Here is a 27,322-nt window from a genome sequence, read left to right as displayed (position 1 = left end):
GTCAAGAATTATTGTTCTCATGTGACTGTGGAGAGACTGAAGGCTCAGGAAAGTTCGAGGATTTGTTAGGGATGCACAGCTGGTGAGTAGCAGGGCCAGAACTCAGCCCTCTAAGTCTTCTAATCTCCAGTCTTTTTCCTCCAACTGAAAACTAAGCATAAAGTAGGTACTCTAATGACATGATCTCTAAATCTCTTTCTGATTACAAATTCAACACAGCCTATCATCACAACTGCACTTTGTATGCTTATAAGTAACATCACATTTAAATATAAAATGTTAATTATTTCACTTTGGCAGACAATGCTTGATATAACTGCTTGCTGATTCTTCGATATAATTTCTCTTTTTATTCTTGTCTTATTTACATAAGAATTCCTTACAAAGATAAATAAAATTAAATTATTCAGGGGCGCCTGGGTGGCTCAGTTGTTAAGCATCTGCCTTTGGCTCAGGTCGTGATCCCAGGGTCCTGGGATCGAGCCCCACATCGGGCTCCCTGCTCCGCAGGGAAGCCTGCTTCTCCCTCTCCTACTCCCCCTGCTTGTGTTCCCTCTCTCGCTATGTCTCTCTCTGTCAAAAAATAAATAAAATCTTAAAAAAAAAATAAATTATTAAATGAGTAGATGAGAATAGCAGATAAAACCCTGATTTTCCCACTAAATTACTGAATAAAATGTTTGTTAAAAGCAGCATTTTTAAAAACATCAATATGCTGCCAAAAAAAGAAAAAGGTAAATAGAATTCAGAAGCCAAATAGTAAATGAAAGTGAAAACTCAAAAAGGTAAACAGAGCCCCTGGGGCATTTTCCTAAACCAGATAACTTCCAGCTTCAGTTTTCACGGTCTCAAATGACATATGGTAAAGGAGAAAAACCTTGGGGCCCACCCTATGTGGGGAATCTAATTGATCCTGGACATTATCTCCCTCCCCCGAGTAGAAAGTTAAAACCACAAAGGGCTCTACCCTTAGTGTAAGAAGAACTTAGAAATAGCACTTCCCCCTCAAGCCTAAGAGAAAGCAAAATAAAATACACATCCCAAAACTTGGAACCAGATGAAGGAAAAAAAAAAAAAATCTCTCCTAAGAATTCATAAACCCCAAGCTGATCTTAATGTGGGTTTTCAAACCAAATTCATTCTATTGGCTTACCCAAGAAGCCTTAATCTGTGAATTTAGTATAATGGGATCCTGGGTTAACAGAACAACCAAGCACCTGACAAAAGAAAACTCAAATCTCTGAAGGAACAAACCAGCCATCCCCATGGATACATTCCAAAGAATATGACCTCACAGGCAAAATCAAAATATACAAGGAATTGAAGGCAATGAAAGTAAAAGACAGCAAAAATAATAGAGAGCAGAATCAGAACTACAAACTATACTGAAATTATAAACAGAGAATATAAAAATACTGTATTTTATGTTTAAAGAAATAAAAACAGGTATTAAAAATGTGATCACAATTTACTTGGTTAAAAAAAAATGTGATCACAAGAACACTATTCAGAGAGGCATATGCACCCCAATGTTTATAGCAGAAATGTCCACAATGCCCAAATTATAGAAAGAACCCAGATGTCCATCAACTGATGAATGGATAAAGAAGATGTGGTATATATATATATATATATATATATATATATATATATATATGTATATAAAATGGAATATTACTCAGCTGCAAAAAAAGAATGAAATCTTGCCATTTGTAATGACATGGATGGAGCTAAAGAATATTATGCTAAGTGAAGTAAGTCAATCAGAGAAAGACAAATACCATATGACTTCACTCATATATGGAATTTAAGAAACAAAACAGATGAACACAGAGGAATGAAGAAACAAGAGAGATAGAGAGAAAGAGAGAGGCAAACCAGAAAACAGACTCAACTATAGAGAACAAACTGAGGGTTGCTGGAGGGGAGGTGGATGGGGAATGGGCTAAATGGGTGATGGGGATTAAGGAGGGCACTTGTAATGAGCACTGAGTGTTACATGTAAGTGATGAATCAATGAAACCAATATTACACTATATGTTAACTAACTAGAACTTAAATAAAAACCTGAAACAAACAAAAAAAAGTGAAAAAGAGTGTCAACAACCAAGCAGATTTTTTAAAGGACAAAATAAACTTTGAGAAATAAAAAATATAATAATTAGACTTAACAAAGTTAACAAAACTCCAAGAGCAGTTTCAACAGAAATTAGTCTCTAAATAGCAGTGATTGAGGAAACAAGAAAATAGAAATAATCTAGGATGCACTAATAAGAAACATAGAGACAGAAAATGCAAGTGGACTTGAGAGATATGAGCAATATGGTAAGTTGGTCTAACATGTATCTAGCTGGATTTCCACTAGGAGATAATGGAAAGAATATAGGAGAGGCAATACTCCAAGAAATAATGGCAGAGGACTTTCCAGAACTGCTGAAAGGCACCAATCCTAAAATCGTTTTAAGCCACATAAATTCCAAGTAGGATAAGTAAAAATAAATCCTCTCTTAGATACTCAACAGAGAAACTGCAGAACACCAAAGACAAAGAGAATCTCTTAAAAGCAACAGAGAGAAAATGACAGATTAACTAGCAAAAGAGTAACAGCTAGACTGAAAACTAATTTAACACCGATGGAAGCCAGAATACAGAAGAATATCTCTTGTGTAGCAAGAAAAATAACTGTCAACATAGCATTGTATATCCAGCCTTCTCCCCAAGTACCCCCCTAAATTTTAATGTAATAAAACAAAGATTCTAGGGGTGACTGGGTGGCTCAGCCATTAAGCATCTGCCTTGGGCTCAGGTCATGATCCCAGAATTCTGGGAACGAGCCCCACATTGGGCTCCCTGCTCTGTAGGAAGCCTGTTCTCCCTCTCCCACTCTCCCTGCTTGTGCTCCCTCTCTCGCTGTGTCTCTCTCTGTCAAATAAATAAATAAAATCTTTAAAAAGAAAAAAAAAAGATTCTACTCACAATAGTTACCAAAGCAATTAAGTTCCTAACACACTCTACTCAGCTAGAGTTGACTCTAACCCAACTTTCAGATCTTGACTTCCTTAGGAAGGCCAAATTAAAGCCAAATTAAGCAATACACCCCTGAAATATGCCCTCATTAACATGGCATCGTTTCCTTAATAGCACTTGTGATTTCATACCTATCTTTAGGATTATCTACTTAATGTTTATCTCCCTCTCCAAATATAATGAGGCCACAGATTTCTATATTTGGCTCACCACTGTATCCATAGTATCTACCAGGGTATCTAACACATAAATGGAAGGAAGGAAGGAAGGAAGGAAGGAAGGAAAGAAGGAAGGAAAGAAGGAAGGAAGGAAGGAAGGAAGGAAGGAAGGAAGGAAGGAAGGAAAAAGGAAGGAAGGAAAGAAGGAAGGAAGGAAGGAAAGAAGGAAGGAAGGAAGGAAGAGGGGGAGGGGAGGAGAGGAGAGGAAAAAAGGAGGAAAAAAAGGAAGAAGGGGAGATCTAACAAATTAATAACTAATACAGATAAAAAGTAAAATTTTTACTAAAAGACATAGAAGGAGAGCTAAATAAATAGTAAGACATATTGTATTCCTGGATGGGAAGAATCAATATCATAAACATGCCCGTTATGCACTAAAATAATCTACAGATTCAATACAATGCCAAACAAAATTCTAGCTTGATTTTTTTCATGGAACTCAATAAGCTATTTCTTAAACTTGAGGGAGAAGTGAAAAAGAGCAAAAAAGGTCCCCCACTTTTGATGCCCACTTTTGATGCTCACTTTCGATCATCAAGCAACTTTATTTTGAATATAAAATTTCTAGTATTTCTATTTCCCCTCTGATTTTTGTGGTACTAAAATGTTCTTTTTTTCCTTTCTAGTTTTATTAAGAAATAATATTTGAAAATTGTTAGAACAGATCTTAAGAGTTCTCATTACAAAGTGTTTTTGCATTATTTGTATCTATATGAGATGATGGATGTTAATTAAACTTATTGTGTCTGTCAAATAGATGAATAAAAAAATCTTAAAAAAATTAAACTTATTGTTTAATTGTGAAGTAAAAAAAGTGAAGTAATCACTTCACAGTATATGTAAGTCAAATCATTTATGCTGTACATCTTAAACTTATACAGTGTTGTATGTCTCTGGTTTATTTTTGCCTTTGTTGCCTTTATTTTTGGTGTCAAATCCAAAAAAAATCATTGCCAAGACTTTAGTGAAAGAGTTTACCTCCTGTGTTTTCTTCTAAGAGTTTTATGGTTTCTTACATTCAAGTTTTTAATCCATTTGGAGTTTATTTTTGTGTATGGAGGGGTCCAGTTCATTCTTTTGCATCCAGTTTTCCCAACACCATTTATTGAAGAGACTATCCTTTCCTCAGATGTATATTCATGGCTCCTTTGCCATAAGCTAATTTCTGGGTCTCTATTTTGTTCCATTGATCTATGTACCTATTTTTCTGTCAATGGCATATTGTTTTCGTTACTATACGTTTTTAATATAGTTTGAAATAAAAAAGTATGATACTTCCAGCTTTGTTCTTCTTTCGCAAGATTGCTAGCTACTTGAGGTCTTTTGTGGTTCCATACAAATTTTAAGATGACCATAGTATTTTTAAAGACAAAATATTAGAAACAATTCCATCAACAGAGCTACATCATAAAATACTCTATAATCATTCACAATTATATACAGTAGAACATTTACTGATTTTATAAATATTCATATTGTAAACTGAGAAAAAGAACTTAAAAGAATACAGTATTACAATATGAATACAGTTTTATGACATAAAAACTCAGAGTAAAAAGATGAAGTAAATACACTAAAATAGTCATATTGATTAGAGAGCTCTCAGTGGCAAGAATAGAGATTTTATTTCCCTCCTCAAATAAGTCTCATCCAAAATTTTCTACAATATGTTAAATTAAAAAAAAAAAAAAAACATTGGAAGGGGCAGGAATCCAGCAAGTGCCCCACAATTCCTGAAACTGAAGTCCCTACAAATGACTGGCTCTGCCATAGGGAATAAAGATTAAAGTTCAGGCAAACATATGTTAACTGTACTGGAATTTAAAAATAAAAAAATTTTTAAAGGGGGGAAAAAAGAAATAAAGTTCAGGCAAACATTAAAAAATCACATGTCCAAACATAAGTTGAACCCTAGCAAGAAGGCAAATTAGTTAAAAGACTTTTGGCAAAAAATGATGACCTAAATTTTAAAATAGCTGATTTGTATTCTTTTCAGAATTAAGTAGCTAATAAGCACTTGGCCTTAAAATAAAATAATAAAATAAAATAAAATAATGCCTTCTGGATATATCATATCTCCATTTTTATGGATGAGAAAGGAGGGAAGAAAAGTGAGGAGAGAACAGAGAGATCATGCATTCAGCTCATCAAAAAGTACTTGATACGATTTCTAGAAAAGCCCTGTTTCTACTCACTATAAAAGGTCATCTAAGCCATGAAAATGCCAGATTCCTACTGATCTTCTTCTTTACCAGGATAAAAGCATTGAATAAAAAGATGTGAATGAGCATTAATTACTGAGTAACGTACCTAGAAAGAAGTGATACATTTCTTTTCACCGAGTAAAAAGTCAATGAAAGAGTAAAAAACTGGTTTCCATTACCGCATCTTTTTAATTTTAGACAAAAATTGCCTCCATTCCCAACCTAATTTTATGTCAGTAATGAGAAATTTACCTACAATTGCATATTGTTATCAGAAAATAAGTTATAACAATGCTATCTCTGTAAAAGATGATAAATACATTGAGGGCCATCAAGAGTAGAATAACTGTGCTTCAAATTCTCCAGCACCTCAAGAGAAGCCTGGATTCAAAATTAATTAGCACAAAATATTACACAATGACTTCTGTTGTTCAGTATTATATCAGCTTTATGTATATTACTCTCATATCCCCAGCCATGGAAAAAGATACTGGAAGGAATAACAATCATTCAAAAGATATTTGTCTGACTGAATCTTGTTAGTTTTTTTTATTCCTGCCAGTTTGCTATGGTTTTTCTTCCGCAGCTTTCCAGAACTCTTCAATTAATCAAATGGGCTTTCAGTGAAAAGGTTAATTTAAATGATTGTTAAAGAATATATATATAGGGGCGCCTGGGTGACTCAGTCAGTTAAGTGTCTGACTCTTGATTTCGGCTCAGGTCATGCTCTGAGGGTCGTGAGATCGAGCCCCGCACCAGGCTCCACACTCAGCGGGGAGTCTGCTTGAGATTCTCCCTTTCTCCCTCTCCTTTTGCCCCTCCCTCCTGCACTCTTTCTCTCTCTCTCGAATACATAAATAAATCTTTAAAAAAAAAAGAATATACTATATGAATGTGGTAAATCAGAAGTGAGGGACCTCCTGTGCTCACCTTATTTGATCAAATTCTCTGCAAACTTTCATTCTACCTTAGCCAATTGCTTCTATTCTCCACTGTAAGTTCAACAAATACAAATGAACTCCTAAGGGAAAAAAATGTAAATGCTAAAATACATGTCACAGTCAGTCCAATGGTATAATCACCTGTGACTTTTACTCTGAGTCTATACATCCAAGTAGAGCGGGCAAATGCAAAAAGAGTTTGTCCACAACAATAAATTTTGGAAGCAACCTTGATGGCTAAATAAATTATGAAATATCCATACTCTATGAAGCCCATACAAGAACAAGGTAAGTCTATGTGTTTGAACATGGAAAGATGTCCATGTAAATGAAATGAGCAAGTTACAGATTTACATATAGTGATCCCACTAACATAAAACAAAACCAAATATGTTTGTAAGTTAAAAATTAAGGTAATAAATAAATAAAATCTTAAAAAAAATTAAAAAATTAAAAAAATAAACCACTACTTTTTTTTTTAAGATTTTATTTATTTAACAGGAAGAAACACAGCGAGAGAAGGAACACAAGCAGGGGGTGGGAGAGGGAGAAGCAGGCTCCCCACTCAGCAGGGAGCCCGATGTGGGGCTTGATCCCAGGACCCTGGGACCGTGACCTGAGCCGAAGGCAGACGCCTAATGACTGAGCCACCCAGGCGCCCCAAACCACTATTTTTATTATCATCCATTTAAACATATTCCTCTGATATAATGAAGATGGAAAAAAACCAGTATTTCCCAAGAATTTTATTTTTTCTCCATTCCCTTGAGATTGCCATTATGACATTTAAACCCTAAAATTTTCAAATCTTTTAATAAATATGTGTGTGCATTTATTTATATATATACATATATTTTTGCATATGTGTATATACACATACACACACATACACACACAAATATACATGAATGCAAAGAATTCTGACTGCCAATTTCCTTATCTGTAGGATAGGAATAATACCTACTTTGCAGGTTGTTAGAAAAATTAAATGGAAACATATGGAGGCACCTGGCACAGTACCAGACACATAACTACAGCCTGCAGTCAAAAAAAGTTTTTCTTAGCTTTTGCAAAGACAATAGTAATTTCAAAGTTAATATCTTTATTAAAAGATATCTTTAACACCAGAAAAAAATCTGTAGTTGTCTTGTTTTTTCCTTCTTAAATAAAATATACTCTCCATCTAAGATATTTTAATGATTCTTTACTAACTTCACATTTTCAGATGGCAGTTATATAATACCAGAAGGTTTCATAAGGAAAAAAAAATGGTTTGTCTAACAAAAACATAAATGTATGAAACACAATGTTGTTCCTCTTATAGAAAGTCCACATTCTTTAATATCATATAAAATAAGCCATTAGTCAATAAATCTCTAATGACTCCAAAAAAAAGATAGCAAAAAGTTAATAACACAAACTTCCCTCTCCTAGATAAAGTAAATAAAATACAACCTTGAACAGATTATTTAGAATTAATAAAAATGTATTTATAACCTGGTAACATTTTACTAACTACTTGAAATTAGTCAAAATTGCTGTGGTACATGCTAAGAGAAAATAATAAAAGCAAAAACAAATTAACATTTCAGCATCACCATTAACCACCTAAACTATCAATGTCAAGATTCAGATTTAACCTATAAGATTATTTCAGTTTTCCAGACAATGTCTCACTTCTTAATCCCCTCTATTTCTCCAATAGATACGGCATGCATCATTCTGGGAAATTTCTAATTGTTAAATTCTGTTAAAAGTTTAAGTCAAAAGGAATGCCTGGGTGGCTCAGTCATTAAAAATCTGTCTCCGCGCGACCAGAGCGGCAAGAGTGCCCAGTGTGTAAAGCTGGGATCAGCAGAGAAAAAGTGGTCCCTCTTTATGGGCGAGGGAGCCAGAAGCCCCAGGACCCCAGATTGAAAACTCCACCCCGCCCCCAGGGCCAGCGACCAGCTCCCGAGAGCAGAGGGAATGAAATCTCCGTGAGAACAGACATGCTGGTGCGCCTGGGTGGCTCAGTCAGTTAAGCGGTTAAGCGTCTGCCTTCAGCTCAGGTCATGATCCTGTCCTGGGATTGAGGCCTGCGTTGGGCTCCACCTGCGTTGGGCTCCCTGCTCAGTGGGGAGCCTGCTTCTCCCTCTCCCTCTGCTCTTCCCTCTGCCACTCCCCAGCTTGTGCTCTCTCTCTGTCAAAATAAATAAATAAAAATCTTAAAAAAAAAAAAATCTGTCCCCGGCTCAGGTCATGGTCCCAGGGTCCTGGGATCGAGCCCCATATCTCTCCCACTCCCCCTGCTTGTGCTCTCTCTCTTGCTGTGTCTCTCTCTGTCAAATAAATAAATAAATAAAATCTTTTTTAAAAAAAGTTTAAGTCAATGAACAAATGCTTCTTCTAATAAAATGTAATAACTGTGATAGAATTATGGATTTAACATGTAAAGTCCTATAGCATTTTCTAAGCAGATGAATTGTTTGAGAGTTACTACTTTCCTTAGGTCTCCCTAGATAAAAACACATTTTTTCAATTATATAGCAAAGACTAAGGCTTCTGTTCAAACCTAGATTTTATTGTTTATAAAATTAGAAACAGATACAGATATACATAGAAACATATATCCACTCATAGGTAAACATATACACCTAGGCTATATATATGAACAGTTGAAAGGTTTTATGTATTATATAAGAAGGTACACTACATACATAGGAGGAAATTAATGTTAATCTCTCAAATGAATAATTCATTCATAAACAAACCTTTTTTAATCTCACAGATATCCTCATTACATGCTACCAAAATTATTTACACAATTTAGTCAAAATTAAGTTAAGTGAAAATATTGATGAGACATAGCACCTTCATTATTTTGAAAAATCAAGAACTATTTACTGTCATTTTTTGCCACTTTTAACCCAGAAAGGGAGGATTCTATTTTGATCTACAGTATCTCTAAGAGTTCACCAAAATCACTCTGCATTTTTATCAATACCTGATTTACAACTACATGTATCTGTTTGTATCTAAATTTTAGGATTAAAGGTGCTTTATATTTTATTCTTAATAATTTTCTGTATTTTTCTAAATTCTTTTTTTTTTATTTTTCTTAAGATCTTATTATTATTTCAAAGAGAGAGAGAGAGAGAAAGCACATGAGCAGGAGGGGGGCAAAAGGAAAGGGAGAAGCAGAGTCCCCACTTAGCAGGGAGCCTGAAGCAGGGCTTGATCCCAGGACCCTGGGATCATGACCTAACCTAGAGGCAGATGTTTAACTGACTGATCCACCCAGGCACCCTCCCTAAATTCTTTACAGATGACCTCTGTAATTTAAAAAAGAAGTAATTTTAAAGCAATAATTAAAACATTTTGAGTATAAAACATTAATCAGAAAGCTTGGTATTGGTCACTCCCTCAAAAAAAAAAGTGTAGTACCAAAGGGGTAACCTATGAATTTATGACTTCTCATGGTTTATCAAAAATAACACATATAAAATTCTAATTCAGATCTAACACTTGTAATAGGAAAGGAAAAGAGGGGTATAATCAACAAGAGAAAGGATTAAAAACCATATGACCATTTCACTTCATGCAGAAAAAGCATTTGACAAAGTACAACATACATTTATGATAAAAACCCTCAACAAAGTAGGCTTAGAGGGAACATACCTCAACATAATAAAGGCCATATATGAAAAACCCACAGCTAACATTGTACTCAGTGTGGAAAAACTCTCAGCAAAACAAACCAAGGATGTCCACTCTCACCACTTTTATTCAACACAGTACTGGAAGTCCTAGCCACAGCAGTCAGAAAAGAAAAAGGAATAAAAGACATTCAAATTGGTAAAGGAGAAGGAAAGCTTTAGCTATTTATAGATGATGTGATACTACATTTAGAAACCCTAAAGATTCCACCAAAAAACTATATCTATTAAATGAATTCCATTGCATTTCTATACACTAATAATGAAGTAGAAGAGGAGAAATTAAGAAAACAATCCCAATAAACTATTGGGACTAATCAAAATAAAAAGCTTCAGCAAGGGAGAATCAACAAAACTAAAGCAATCAACAAAACTAAAGGACAGCCTACTGAAAATAAGGAGAATATGTTTGTAAATAACATATCTGATAAAGGGTGAGTATCCAAAATATATAAAGAACTTATAAAACTCAACATCCAAAAAACAAATAATGCAATTAAAAAATGGGCAAAAGACATGAACAGACATTTCTCCAAAGAAGCAATACAGATGGCCAACAGACACACGGAAAGATGCTCAACATCACTCATTATCAGGGAAATGCAAATCAAAACCACAATGAAATATCACCTCACACCTGTCAGAATGGCTAAAATCAACAAGACCAGAAACAAGCATGGGTGAGGATGTGGAGAAAAAGGAGTCCTCTCACACTAATGGTGGGAATGCAAACTGGTGCATCCGCTGCGGAAAACAGTATGGAGATGCCTCAAAAAATTAAAAATAGAACTACCATATGATTCACTAATTCCACTAGTGGGTATTTACCCAAAGAATATGAAAACACTAATTTAAAAAGATATATTCATCCCTATGTTTATTGAAGCATTATTTACAATAGCCAAAATATGCAAGCAGCCCAAGTATCCATCGATAGATGAATTGATAAAGAAGATGTGGTATATATATATACAATAGAATATTATTCAGCCACAAAACAGAAGGAAATCTAACCATTGGCAACAACATGAATGCATCTAGAGAGTATAACGCTAAGCGAAATGTCAGAGAAAGTCAAATACCATATCATTTCATTCATGTGTGGAATTTAAGACACAAAGCAAATGAACAAAGAAAAAAGAGACAAACCAAAAAACAGATGCTTAACTATAGAGAACAAACTAATGGTTACCAGAGGAGAGTTGAGTAGGATGGGTGAAACAGGTAGAGGGGATGAAGACTGCACTTATCTAAATGAGCACTGAGTAATGTAGAGAATTGCTGAATCACTTTTTTTAAAGTTTTTATTTAAATTCCAGTTAGTTAACAATTAGTGTAATATTAGTTTCAGGTGTACAATATAGTGATTCAACACTTCCATATAACACCCAGTGCTCATCAGAACAAGTGCATTCTTTAATCACTATATTGTACACCTGAAACTAATATAATATTGTAAGTTAACTATACTCGAATTAAAATAAGTCAATCAACTAATTAATTAAATGGGGAAAAAAAGCAGGGGATAAGTTATACCTAAGATACAGTCCTTAATTTTTTGTTAACACTAATCCTGTAATGTAGAGCAGTGAGGGTGATTTGTGCTGCCCAGTGGTTGTCACCCTGTGTCGGGGAGGAGGTGGGTGTTACTAGCATCTAATGGGTAGAGACGAACAACCTGCCATAGCACAGGCCAGCCTCCACAACAAATAATTATGTAGACCAAAGTGCCAATAGTGTCAAGGGTAGAAGAAACCCTGACAAAGAGAAAAATAAACCTCTTAAGTTTAAATTACAAATCAAACCCTAAAGACAATGATAATTAATTTTCCTTCAAAAAGTCATTCTTATATGTTTTTGAAGGACACACTAATTCAGATTTTCTAAGCACTTAAACTACCTACTTCTTTAAAATAGTTTTAAAAATAAAGCCTAATGGGGCACCTGGGTGGATCAGTCAGTTAAGCCTCTGACTCTTGATTTCTGCTCAGGTCATGAGTGAGATCGAGCCCCACACTGGGTTCCACATCACTGGGGAGTCTGCTGGAGATTCTCTCCTTCTCCTTCTGCCCCTGCTGCCATGTTCTCTCTCTCTCTCTAGAATAAATAAATAAATCTTTAAAAATAAATTAATTAATTTAATTTAATTAATTAATTAAATAAAGCCTAACTCTTCTTTCATTCTCAAATTTAATTCTCTATCCTCACCTCCCTTAGCACATTCCTGACCCAAGGTCAAGTATAACTTCCTATCAAGAGACCTAACGATATATAGGAAGTTACCCTTCTTCCTTTTGTTACTTTAAGGACTCTACTGCATTATCACTCATACTTTTTGAAATTCATTTCATCCCACTTTTTTGGGGTACTGTGTGTATTTTTTTAATTAGGGTAAAATATGCATAATCTTTCATTTTAACCATTTTTAAATGTACAGTTCTGTGGCATGAAGTACATTTATACTGTTGTACAATCATTACCACCATCTGTCTGCGGAACTTTTTCATCTTTCCGAGCTGAAACTCTGTACCCACTAAATACTAATTCCCCATTCCCTCCTCCACTCAGCCCCTGGCAGCTATCATTCTACTTTCTGTCTCTATGAATCTCACTATTCAAGGGACCTCAAATAAAAGGAATCATACAATATTTAACCTTTCATGACTGGCTTAGTTCACTTAGCATAATGTTTCCAAGGTTCATCCATACAGTAGCATATATCAGTACTTCATTCTTTTTTATGACTGAATTAACATTCCATTGTATGTATATATCACACTTTGTTTATCTATTTAACTGTCACGGGACATTTGGGTTGCTTCTACCTTTTGGCTATTGTAAATAATGTTGCTATGAACATGGGTATACAAATATTTGCTTGAGTTCCTGCTTTCATTTTTGGGGGTGTATATACCAAAAAGTGGAATTGCTGATTCATTCTATGTTTAATTTTTTTTAACTTTTTGAGCATCACTCTTGATAACACAAATACATATTTCATATGGCTCTTACATCCTCTTCTTTGTTCCACATAAAATCAGAAGTGAGAGAAGAGATTTCTCTAATCTGGCAGTACTTATCTAACACCTACCAATAAAAGATCTACAAGATATACCCATAAAAACCTAAGAATGTCTAACAAAGTAGACTTGGGTATTTGTTAAAACTCTAAAGCTAACATCATCTAACAGTTTAAAATTCATTAAAAATTATCTCCCAGAGGCACCTGGGCGGTGCAATCGATTAAGCATCCAACTCTTGGTTTCAGCTGAGGTCATGATCTCAGGGTTACGAGATCAAGCCCCACATCAGACTCTGTGCTGCTTGAGATTCTCTCTCCCTCTCCCTCTGCCCCTCTCTCATGCTCTCTCTCTAAAATAAATGAATAAATCTTTTTAAAAAATTATCTTCTATACTAACATGCAAAATTGTCCAAAAAAGTCTCCATTTTGGAGAGTATAGCACAAATTTTCTGCTTTGGGATATGAATTCTCAAGAAGGTAAGGGTAAGAATAGTTTTTTCAAACTGCACTGACATTCACCCACCATTGAGAATCTGAAGTCTCTCGCACCATCTTTTTTTTCCCTTGAGAATGATAATTATTGCCACCAACCCATTATGACTAAAGGGGGTGTGCTATAGTTCTGGATATCTTAGAAAAGAAAAAAAAGTCTGAGAACCAATGAGCAGGGCAGTGTTCCCAACGGGTCCAGAACACATGCACATATGTGTGTACATAAGATCACTGAGGATAAGTAAAATTCCTGTAGTTCTGAATATGAATTGCAAGTATCAATATGAATCCATGATATATTTTAACTTTAAATATTATTTATGTATATTTCCTAGCTCTATCCACCAAAACAACCCAGAAGCAATAACCAACCAGATGCAATGAGCACCACTAGTACCCAGACTGTGATCTTCAAATGATACTTGAAAAAAGAAACAGGCTCCTTTAAAAAATTACTGATTCCAGTTCTGGAAGATGAGGCTGGAACATCTCATAGCAGGAAGCAAGAAAGCTGACAAAAACTAGTGGAGCTATGTCAAAGGGCTCAGGAACCAACTTGAAGAAGCTCTGTTGGCCAAAGATGGGATGATTTTCAGCATTAATAAAAATAATAACTTCAATAAATGGAAATACATCAAATATTTAAATCCATGAGTTCATAATAATATGCAAACAACAACTAATTTGTCATCTTTGGAGGATGCTAGGGAACCTACTCTATATTTTGAAAACAGAGAAGCAAGTATTTATCCTGGCATTCCTATATGAAATGTACCTGTGGGTAACCAAATAGTTGATTATTTATTAAAGATTTATTTTTTAGATGTATTTTGGCTAATAAATAATAAAGGAATAGTAAAATCAGAATAAAACCATTTTGAATCCCTAATAAAACAATGGTCTAGGCAATAGTCATCAATGGCTATTGACAAGACAGAAAGAGAGACAACTAGGCATCATCTGCCCTCTTTACAGAAGTGTACACACCAGCTGTCAAGCTGTCTCGCCAAAAAATCAGATCCAAATCTGATAAAGCTTCCAGATCAAACTACAAATGTACAAATTTGAAGGACAGAGGAACATATCTATAAGACACTATGGGATACAATGAGCAAAATCCAGACTGTGTGAATTAATAGGACAAACAATTTAACCTACTCAACAAATAACTTACAGAGGAGAGAGACACAAGAGAGAAAAAGAACCCAATTTTAACCTAAGATATTTTAAAAGAATACAAAGCCAGTAAAACTTGGTGTTATAACATATTGTTTTGCCACTATGCTCTCAAGTTAAGCCTAACTGAAATATATGCTGTAAGAATGTTTTTTAAAACTTGATATAAGCTCACTGCTTTCAAATTATTATTTGCAATCACTATCATAAATACAACAGGGAGACATATAATAGTTAAGAACTCACTGGGTATTATATAAGACTGATGAATCACTTACCTCTACCTCTAAAACCAATAATGTATTATATGTTAACAGAATTTAAATTTAGGAGTGCCTGGGTGGCTTGTTAAGCGTCTGCCTTGGGCTCAGGTCATGATCCCAGCGTCCTGGGATCGAGCCCCACATCGGGCTCCAGCCCCGCATCAGGCTCCCTGCTCAGCGGGAAGCCTGCTTCTCCCTCTCCCACTCCCCCTGCTTGTGTTCCCTCTCTCGCTGTGTCTCTCTCTGTCAAATAAATAAATAAAATATTTTTTTTTAAAAAGTTGAAAATAGAGCTACCCTATGACCCAGCAATTGCACTACTGGGTATTTACTCCAAAGATACAAATGTAGTGATCCAAAGGGGCATGTGCACCCCAATGTTTATAGCAGCAATGTCCACAATAGCCAAACTATGGAAAGAGCCTAGATAGATGTCCATCAACAGATGAATGGATAAAGAAGATGTGGTATATATATAAAATGGAATGTTATGAAGCCATCAAAAAAATGAAATCTTGCCATTTGCAACAACGTGGATGGAACTAGAAGGTATTATGCTAAGCAAAATAAGTCAATCAGAGAAAGACAGGATCATAGGGGAAGGGAGGGAAAAATGAAACAAGATGAAACCAGAGGGGGGAGACAAACAATAAGAGACTCTTAATCTCAGGAAACAAACTGAGGGTTGCTGGAGTGGAGAGGGGTGGGAGGGATGGGGTGGCTGGGTGATGGACATTGGGGAAGGTATGTGCTATGGTGAGTGCTGTGAATTATGTAAGACTGATGAATCACAGACCTGTACCCCTGAACCCCTGAAACAAATAATACATTATATTAATTAAATAAATAAATGAGTAAAATAATAAATAAAACCAAAATATAATTACCATAGTCATTCATTCCAGACATTAATTACTTGCTATATGTCTGGAACTGGGCTATGTACTACAGATTAAAAATATGAATAAAATATAGTCCTTGATCTCAAGAAAGAAATACTGGGGTCAAGAAATACTGAAACAAATCATTACACCATAACTTAATACATGCAGTAATTAAAGGTTAGGTATAAACAAATTCTGTAGAAATAAATAAGCAGAAATAACCAACCAAAAGCTAGACCAGGAGGGCTTTATGGAGAAAGAGACACCAGCAGAGCTGAGCCTCCAAGAAGTCTCTGGGGACTGTTGATGAGCCATCAGTTGGTAAATGCAACTGGGACAGGAGAAACTGCATGTGCAAAAAGCACTGCTAAACTTGTAAGAGAGGCTTTAGATTTTTCTCTTACACTTTAGAAAAGGTACATGGCTTTAACTGTGTAGTTGTAAAACAAATTTCTTAGTCTAAATCAAAACCATAAAACATGATTTCTTTCCCCTTACCCTTACTTAGCCAAGTATAACTTATATTTAAAAGATGGGCTTGGAATGTTTCATTTTATTGTTGTTACTTCATACTAATTTCAGAATTAAGAAGGGCGTTGGCATTTGTTTTGCCCTAGTTGGTATAAGATTAAATGTAAATTAGTAAATACATGAATTGGGTAATTTACAATAGGCAAATAATATATGTATAAAAGAAAGTAACACATAGATCTCATTTCTTTACTAACAAAATCACAGTATGCCTGAGAATCAACTACCTTCACATTTCGTAAGTATGATTGTACTCAAAACCACTTAAATCTAGCCTTTATGTTTATGGACATAATTGTGTACAACATAGTTTTATATATAACACAAATCACTTCAATAGTGAAGACTCAGTCTAACCACAAGAAGACTCTGGCAAACATCAGGGCACGTGGGTGGCTCAGTTGGTTAAGCATCTGCCTTGAGCTCAGGTCAGGATCCCAGGGTCCTGGGATTGAGCCCCGCATTGGGCTCCCTGCTCAGTGGGAAGCCTGTGTCTCCCTCTCCCTCTGCACCTCCCCCATGCTGGTGCTGGCTCTCCCTCTCTCCCCCTCTCAAATAAATGAATAAAATCTTAAAAAAAAAAAAAGACTCTGGCAAACATCAAAGCAAATCCTAAATGCAGATCAACTGGTAACAGCCTCAATATGCCAACCCAGGAATGCTTTTCACATTCAGCAATATAGGGTCAGTCAAAAAGTATCAGTGGCATCCACTCTGAATCTCTCAACATAGAAATATGTCATGATACCAACTCACACTCTTCTCATTTGAAGATATGTTGACCCCAACAAGCATTAGTTGTGAAATGTGTACTCTGCCTTTTGTCAGCTACATGCCCTTAAAGAAATTCTTTAAACCTTAGTTTCCTCATCTGTAAAATAGACTACAGTTATACAACTCTCAGCAAAATAACTGGCACATAGTAAGCACTCAGTAAATGCTAATATGAGACCTTCAACTGATGTAGGTGATTACATGAGATCAGTAAATCACCAGTAAAGTACTTGGCACAAGTCAGCATGTAACTCATGTCGGTTTCTGATATCGGTTTCTTACCTTTCTTAGGGCTGGGATACTAGCATGTATTTACCTTATAACTCTAATAGTATCTAGCAAAGAGCTTCCCAGAAGAAGCCTGTGTAAATCCTAACTAAATAAGAAGGCCTGTGTAACTACTTCTGAATAGTCAGCAATCTTTCAATGTCACATGTGGTTCATAAGCTCTGGCTTCACCAGTTCAGTTACTGCACGCTATAAAAATAATACCCGGAATTTACAAAAGCGGCTTTCTTACCAGGAGCTTAAGTCACTTCTAAATAACAGTTCATTACTGACAATGACAGGATCAGGCAAATACAGAACCATATTTTAAGGGAAACCCAAGGCTAAAAAGAGGATGTGTTTTATACTGACAAAGTCAGTCAATGGCAAAACAAAGACTCAAACTCAGAATATTTTGCCTCAAGTTCATAGTTTTTTCCAGCCCAGATTGCATTTCCTCACAGGTCAAAAGTACATTGATACATTGATTCACATCAATTTTCCAAGTCTTCACTCAGTACATACAAAACCTATATAATTAAATATTTATAAAATATTTATAAAACCTATATGATTAAATATTTACAAAAGGAACAATGTCAAAATCTTTTCTTTATTAAAGTATATCAATGTATCCTTTGCTGTAATGTCTGAGGTTGATCGTGTATCTTTTTGCTCTTTTAAGGAGGTTGGCTTATATTAAGTGTAATTATTTTTAAACCTACTACAAAAAATAAAATTGTACACAAAATTTAATGTTTTCATCTTATGAGTTTTTATAATTCATCTTGTTTCCTCTGGTCATTTGCTTTTAATGTGCAACCAGTGAACGGTATTTTTTTTATGTTTCACATTTAAAAATGCAGTCTTCCAAAAGCTCAACCAGAAATGTCCATTTGAAAAAGCTTACTTCAGCCAGTTGGCTTTGTCAGTAACATATGTGCAAAGTGAAAATGTAACCAATAGTGATTTTCTGCAGGTCAGATGGAATCACTTAGCACACTCAACATGGTTTCCAGTCCATGCCTCAAGAGGAATGTCCTTCAGCAAGCGTTTCTTTTAAACATCAGATCAGCTACTGTTGTTTGAACACCAGTGTTATCTTGGCATGGATGGAATATATGTATATTCTGAGGATTATAAATGCTATCCTGTAACAAAAAATAATTGGAATATATTTGCATTATAAACACTGTACAGAATCAATACAAAATTTAAGTAATCAGCCAGTAAGGTAGTATTTGGGGAACTAAAATTTTTGAATTTTAATCATTTCCTTTGTTTTCAAAGTTTCTTTAAGCTCAAAATACTGCACAGATACAAAAATGGTTCATGTAAGCAGATATACTAAATGTCAAATAAAGCACCTTCAGTGTTAAAAAATTAGGAACTGTAAGTAATCTTATATATGATCTTTTCTGTCACACAACAAATGACTATTTTTTTTTAATTTTTTATTTATTTATTCATGAGAGAGAGAGAGGCAGAGGGAGAAGCAGGCTCCCAAGGAGCAGGGAGCCTGATGTGGGATTTGATCCCAGGACCCTGGGATCATGACCTGAGCCGAAGGCAGACGCTTAACCATCTGAGCCACCCAGGCACCCCAAATGACTATTTTTAATAAAAACTACCAAAAAATTAACAACTTGGGAAACAAGAGATGTTGGCGAGGATGCAGAGAAAGGGGAACCCCCTTACACTGTTGGTGGGAATGCAAACTGGTGCAGCCACTCTGGGAGAACAGAAGGCTGTGAGACAGACCCCTGAGAGCCCCTGGTTGAGCACCGACCCAACCATGCACACAGAGAGACTGTGCAGGACTGACCAGAGGATGATGGCTACTGGGGAAGGAATGGAATAGATACCAGCAGTCAAGCGGTGCTGGGGAATGTTAAAGGCCTGGCCCAGTTGAGATGGGGAGACTTCATGAACACCCTGTAAACGCCCTGGGAAAGGCTGCTGTTCCCTTAAGAGTAAGAACCTTGCCCAGAGTAAGCCCTGCTCTAGACCCACCTACCAAAGCCTAAAACCAAGCCTTAACAAGATCCACAAGGAAGAGAGTTTGGGAGTTAAGATATCTCAAGTCAAAGAAGTTCAGGAAATACCTTGGACTTCCCACAGATCTGCCCTATGAGAACATAAAATCAAGCTGTCATGTGTCTGTTTGCCATTTGTGCCATCAGGGAAATTCAAATCAAAACCACATTGAGATATCACCTTACACCAATTAGAATGGCAAAAATTGACAAGGCAAGAAACAACAAATGTTGGAGAGGTTATGGAGAAAGGGGAACCCTCTTACACTATTGGTGAGAATGAAAGTTGGTACAGCCACTTTGGAAAACAGTGTGGAGGTGCCTCAGAAAATTAAAAATAGAGCTACCCTATGACCCAGCAATTGCACTACTGGGTATTTACCCCGAAGACACAGATGTAGTGAAAAGAAGGGCCATATGCACCCCAATGTTGATAGCAGCAATGTCCGCAATAGCCAAACTGTGGAAAGAGCTGAGATGCCCTTCAACAGTAGAATGGATAAAGAAGATGCGGTCCATATATACAGTGGACTATTACTCAGCCATCAGAAAGGATGAATACCCAACTTTTACATCAACATGGATGGGCCTGGAGGAGATTATGCTAAGTGAAATAAGTCAAGCAGAGAAAGTCAATTATCATATGGTTTCACTTATTTGTGGAACATAAGGAATAGCACGGAGGACATTAGGAGAAGGAAGGGAAAAATGAAGGGGGGGACATCAGAGGGAGAGGTGAACCATGAGAGACGATGGACTCTGAGAAACAAACTGAGGGTTCCAGAGGGGAGGGGGGTGGGGGATGGGTTAGCCTGGTGATGGGTATTAAAGAGGGCACGTTCTGCGTGGAGAACTGGGTGTTATATGAAAACAATGAACCGTGGATCACCACATCAAAAACTAATGATGTATTGTATGGTGACTAACATAATAAAATTTTTAAAAATAAAATAAAATAAAATAAATAATAAAATACATTACATTTTAGATTAAAAAAATCAAGCTGTCACAAGTTCACAGTAACTGAACTTGTTATTTTCAGCCTTTTTTTTATTTTAGCTTTTCTGCTGGATATGTAGAGGTATCTCACCGTGGTTTTAATTTGAATTTCCCTGGGGCCTATCGATGCTGAGCATCTTTTCATGTCCTTATTGGGCCATTGGTATATATCTTCTTTTGTGATATGTCTCTTCAAACATTTGTCCATGTTTTAAAATGGGGTTATCTTCTTATTGAGTAAAAAGAATCCATTATATGTTCTGGATACAATTCATCTGTCAGCTATATGCATTGTGAATATTTTCTTTCAGTCTGAGGCTTGCCTCTTCAATTTCTTACAAAAATGATTTCTTTTCAGGGTGCCTGGGTGGCTCAGTCAGTTAAGCGTCTGCCTTCAGCTCAGGTCATGATCTCAGGGTCCTGGGATCAAGACCCACATGGGGCTCCCTGCTCAGCAGAGAGCTTGCTTCTCCCTCTTCCTCTACCCCACACCCCTGCTCATGTGCTCTCTCTCTCTCTCTCAAATAAATAAAATCTTTATTTAAAAAAAATGTTTTCCTTTGAAGTTATCTTTTGAAGACAGATTTCAATTCTGGTGAAGTATAATTCATTTATATTTTCTTTCTTTTATGATTAATGCTTTGTATGCCTGAGAAATCTTTGCCTACTCCAACGTAATAAAAATTTTCTTTATAAAAATAAATATTTTTTCTTTGACAAGTTTAATAGTTTTAGCTTTTAAATTTAGGTCTATAACCAATTTTATGTTAAATCTTGTAGTTTTTCTTCTTGCTTTTGTATGGTTTTATTTTCAATTGTAGAACTAATCTTATATTCCTGCAATAAACTTCCAATTGGTCATGATAGGTTATCCATTTTGTATACTGCTAGATTCCATTTGCTAATATTATTTTTGCATCTGTGTCAATGAGGTATACTGATTGTAACTTTTCCTTATTATAATACCTTTGTCAGCTTTAGTATCAAGACTATATAGGCCTCATAAATGGGTTGGAAAGCATTCCTTCCTCATCTATTTTTGGAAAGAGTTTATATAACACTGATATTATCTCTTCCTTAAACATTTAATATATTTCACCTGTGACACTATCTAAGCTAGAAATATCCTTTGTGAAATGGTTTATTATGAATTCAAAAATTTGAATAGATATAGGTCTATTAAAACTTTCCATTTCTTCTTGTGTTGGTTTTTAGTAAATTATGGTCTTGAAATTATTTATTTCATCTAAGTTATTAAATTATTGGCATAATGTTGTTCATAATGTCCCTTTATATTCACTTTAATATGTCTGAGATCTAAAAGTCTTTTAAAAAACAGAGTTTCTAGATTCACAGAGTAATGGTGGTCACCTAATTCAAAGCCCTTCCTCTTTTACTCTCCGGGGGGGTGGGGGGAGAAGAGACATAAAATTCATTGACCCTGTACCTTCTGCATTACTGTGATACAGAGAAGACTGCAACCTCCACCATGTGGACAGGGGAATTCCAACAGCCATTCTACCACCAGCCCAATGTTACTACCAGAAACCCAAGAGTATGGAAAGTAGAGAAAGAAAGGCTGGTAAGATTCGATGAAAAGTAACAGAGGGAAGCTGAGATCTTAGGGAAAGAACAGATAAAAATCAAAGAAAAGGGGCGCCTGGGTGGCTCAGATGGTTAAGCGTCTGCGTTAGGCTCAGGTCATGATCCCAGGTCCTGGGATCGAGCCCCACATCGGGCTCCCTGCTCGGCGGGAAGCCTGCTTCTCCCTCTCCCACTCCCCCTGCTTGTGTTCCCTCTCTCGCTGTGTCTCTCTCTGTCAAATAAATAAAATCTTTAAAAAAAAAAAAATCAAAGAAAAAAGTGAAACAATAATGCAAAAATACTCAACACGGGTTGTGACCTAGGAGTTCATGGCTCTGGCCAGAGGGAACGAACTTGAAAGTATGCAGGATTCCAAGGGGCAGTCTTAGAGAAGCACTTGATTTTGGGAGGGAGCTAGCTAAAAAGAGAAGGAACAGAGGTTTGTTTATTGCAGTGATATGGTCAGAAGACATTCTGAAACTATTTTACATGTGTTATAGGAATGAGTGAATGAATACATGTGTGAATGTTGTTGGGAGCCACGGATCCACTTTGGAAGAAGGGATATAAATATGGAATGGGAAAGGAAAAAAGAACCATGTAGGGAAAGACTAAAATTGGAGATATTGGTGTGAACTCATGATACCTAAACAATGTATATGTCTAAGTTGATGCACGTTCATGTGAATATATCCATATTTCTGTGCATGTTTCTATGCATGTGCTTCTGTATGTATGTATGTGTAAATATATGTACATGTACATATTTATAGATTTGTCTTCTAAAAGGGCCTAAAAGCAAAGATACCATGTAACAAGAGCACACCCAGCACTCATATCTCAGTCTCTAATACCATTTCTCACTAATAGGAACCAAGGCTGCCTAGAGAAATAGCTTATTCCATGGCTAGAGCAGGATAGGTATAAGATGATCCTGGAACATTCTGCTGTGCTATAAAGTTTTAAAAGTCCTTAAAAAAAAAAAGGTATGTCACAAGGACACAGGAGCTAGCTTGAAGAGGCTTCCACTGGCCAAATCTGGGACAATTTAAGCACCAAAAGTATTAAGTTCAATATTGACATAAACTATTGAGAAAAATAGAAATTCATGAGTCCACACTAATAATAGACAAATGAATAAATGAGGGAGAAGGGAAATCTACTGCTTAAAGAACACCGAGAGCCAAATGGCAAATATAAAGGAAGTGCTGAGTTAGAAAAATCACCTTGTAACCATCACTGTAAAGATTTTATCAGGTGAGAATCAACAATGAATGATAAATTTAAGGGGAAATTTTGATGAAAAGCAGGATATGTATACTGCTTACTAGTAGCAATGGGGGGAAACAGTAATTATACAGTGGAGAAGTTAGGCAACACCTTGACCAGCAGATCAAAATTAATCATCAATGAAGGTGATTCTACATGATACTGTACAGAAAACGCAATATTACCTATTCTTGGCAGTAGTATACTAGTCTGGCCAAGAATGTATAATCTTAACGTCACAAGGAAACAACTGATAAACAAAATGAGAAATTTTTTTTTTTTTAAGTGGTGAGAGAGTCTCTTCAAAAATGTCAATGTCATAAAAGACAAGGAAAGGCTGTGGATATTTCCCAGCTTAAAAGAGGCCAAAAATACATGCAAATCAATACAGCCTGGACTAAATCTTGTAATAGTGTGGGGGGGGATGCTATAAAGCACCTTTTTACATTATTAGAACAATGGACAAAATTAGTATTTGGGTATTAGAACAGATAAAAGTATTATATCAATGTAATTTTATGAAATTAATAACTGTACTGTGGTTATGTAAGAATATTCCTATTCTTAAGAAATACACACTAAAGGGTGCCTGGGTGGCTCAGTCAGTTAAGCGTATCCATGAGAGAGTGAGCACAAGAGAAAGAAAGAGGTGATAAAACAAATGAGATAAAAATATTCAATGGAGAAATCTGGTTAAAGGGTATAAAAATGTCCTTTAAATTATTTTTAACTTCAGAGAAAACAGAGAGAAGAAATACAATCATGCCTCAGCTGTCAGTAGTGTCTACACAGCCATAATAATGTAAATTCTCATATTAGTTACGTTAAAGGTCAAGCTGCCATAACAAACATACCCCAAAATACAACTATTTAAATTAGATAGTTTACATTTATTCTGCTAACTATAGAGACAATTTCTTTTCTTAACTCTTCCCACTCCTCTATAAGTAATCCCACTTCTTTAAAGTCTCTTTGAACCATCTGTCATGAATGCTTTTTCCTGCTGGGATCTTTTTTTTTTTTTTGGCATTGTTTTTTAATTTTATTTTATTATGTTATGTTAATCACCATATATTACATCATTAGTTTTTGATGTAGTGTTCCATGATTCATTGTTTGCGTATAACACCCAATGCTCCATTCAATATGTGCCCTCTTTAATACCCATCACCAGACTAACCCATCCCCCCACCCCCCTCCCCTCTAGAACCCTCAGTTTGTTTCTCAGAGTCCATAGTCTCTCATGGTTCGTCTCTCCCTCCGATTTCCGCCCCCTTCATTTTTCCCTTCCTACTATCTTCTTTTTTTTTTTTAACATATAATGTATTATTTGTTTCAGAAGTACAGGTCTGTGATTCAAAGTCTTACACAATTCACAGCGCTCACCATAGCACATACCCTCCCCAATGTCTATCACCCAGCCACCCCATCCCTCCCACCCCCCACCACTCCAGCAACCTTCAGTTTGTTTCCTGAGATTAAGAATTCCTCCTATCGGGCTCCTGGGTGACTCAGTTGGTTAAGCCACTGCCTTCGGCTCAGGTCATGATCCTGGAGTCCCGGGATCGAGTCCCGCATCGGGCTCCCTGCTGAGCGGGGAGTCTGCTTCTCCCTCTGACCCTCTTCCCTCTTCAAAAACTAGTTACACATTATTATTTGGCATACTGATAAGCATTTATGAGTAAAAACTCTCTGTCATGCAAAATTTTTAAAAAAGGGGATCTTCTTTTAGTCCAATACCGATGACATTATAAGTAAATCTGGTAAGCAGGAAGTGGCAAGTACCCCATAAAAATTCAAAAGCGCACCACACTGTGAAGTTTCCAGGAAAATCTAGGACATGTTAGAATATGCCCTCTAAAAAAAGATGTTGCTTCACCTTGCACTGCCTTCCAAAAAGAAAAAAAAGCACAAAACTTGGAGACTGTCCTTGAATTTTGGAAGCAATGTGTCATACATTCAGGGAGAGTGGCTACTTTTAAGTAGAGCCCAGAGCAAGAGCGGGCTTTAAGGCTGATAAAGGCTTTAGAGTAAGCTGATCTTCTATGGCCCAAAAGACCCAGTAGTACTTGAATTACCTATGCCAGAAAAGTCTACTCTATAGAGCCTCTGAAAACCCCCAAAAGAAGAGTCATTGTACAGACACTCAGATTATCTGTCAACAATTATTCTCCGTTCGAGAAACAGCTCCTAGTTCTGCAGGGCCATGATACAGATAGAACACCCAGTTACAGGACACCAAGTGACTACAGGACCAGAGCTGCCCATCATGAAATGGGTTACCCAATCTACTGAGTTACGAAATTGAGTATGTGAAACAGCATCTTATCATTAAAGAGAAATGAAATATATGAATAAGAAAAGAAGGCATAAACTGAATAAGTGGCTCAAATCCCATAGTACCTACTCCAGCTGCTTCACTGCCTCTTCCATGACCTCATTTCAATTTCCGGTTCAATTTCCTATGACCAATGAACCGAAGAAGGAAAAAACCCACAGCCTTGGTTTACAGATGCATCTACATGATACGCTGGCAGCACGGGTAAGCTGTAACATCAGTTTCTCACTCCAAAGTTTCCTTGAAAAACAGTAACAAAGGAAAATCTTCCCAATGAGTTTAATTTTGAGCAATACATCTCATCGTCACTTTACTGATAATGTGAGACAGCCTAAGATTCAGATTTACACTGATACATGGGTAATGGCTAATGGGTTGGGATCAAGGAAGTGGAAAGAAAAAGACTGAAATATTGGTAAAAAGGAGGTCCAGAAAGGATCTGTGTGGAAGGATTTCTCATAATGGACATACTTTGTGAAGACATTAGAGATGCTAGTTCCCAGGAAAAGAAAGCTTCCAGCAAGGAACACGGTCACAGTTCTATTAAATTTGAAGCTGAGACTGCCCCAGTTCGGATTCTACCACAGGCAAAAAAAAAAAAAAAGTTAATGTGCTGACAGAGTGATTTCTCCCTATTACTAAGAGGAAACTGAGTGGCTGTTGTACATCAGGAACAGATAAACTATGTCTAAAATCCAAGGGATTCACTGACCAGCCTCTTAGTATTATTCCTATGTCCAAAAACAAATTTAATGAAAAAGTATGTTAACCCAATAAATATAGGACGCTTAAGGACTCAGATCTTTGGGGTATGAAGGCAAAGAAGCCTGACTAGCCAATGTGCTGAAAAAAATATAAGGAGAATAGAAAATAGGTAGTGGAGAAAGAAAGTTATGATTATCAACTTCAGTATGCTGACCAGCTACAAAAATGGAAAATGTCACAGCTAAGCATATTTTACATTAATTATTTCTTCACCATCCCACCCCCTTTCCCACTAGGTTATAAGATGAGCACTAGTGATGACTACATTGCAATTCTGGTTTCAGATGGGAAAATGACAAAAATAACACCTTGCAACAAAAGGTGACTGATGAGACTTTGTGTCTCCCCTACCTGAATGAAGAGTAAGAGGAAGGGCCCTTCTCCATGGCTCTCGCTCTTAATAAACCCTCAAAATAATACCATTCCTTCCTCCTGTCCCTTCAACCCTAGAAGTGGTAAAAGTTGATCCACTCCTGATAATACTTGGATGCTTCATTATTTGTTCCCTTAACTCTGCCTACACCTGTCAATGATGCCTTCACTAAAATCTCTTCATTTAAATCATCTGAGATAAGCTCTATTTCCTGCTGGGATACTGACTGATACCAAAGTACATGTGGAAATTAGAAAAGTAGTATTCTGACTTAGTAAAAATAAATAAATAAGGATGATTTTTTAAATTTTTTTAAATAATCTCTACTCCCAACATGGGGCTCAAATTCACAACCCTGAGATTAAGAGTCGCACACTCTACTGACTGAGCCAGCCAGGTGCCTCAGGATGATTAACTTATAATCTTTGTTACATGAAATCTACAGAGCAGCATTTCTCAT

General features: G+C 36.2%; 1 protein-coding gene across 4 annotated transcripts in view; it reads right to left on the bottom strand.

Moving 5' to 3' along the window:
- The window catches only part of BBS9 (Bardet-Biedl syndrome 9), a 474,925-nt gene that overhangs the window by 389,070 nt on the left and 58,533 nt on the right, over positions 1 to 27,322 (bottom strand). The gene's annotated exons all lie outside the window — the stretch shown is intronic.

Source organism: Callorhinus ursinus, unplaced genomic scaffold (genome assembly GCF_003265705.2).
Source record: "Callorhinus ursinus isolate GAN/ISIS: 27379988/994484 unplaced genomic scaffold, GSC_fseal_2.0 scaffold12, whole genome shotgun sequence".
NCBI lineage: Eukaryota > Metazoa > Chordata > Mammalia > Carnivora > Otariidae > Callorhinus > Callorhinus ursinus.
This window is presented reverse-complemented; position numbering and strand designations above follow the sequence as displayed.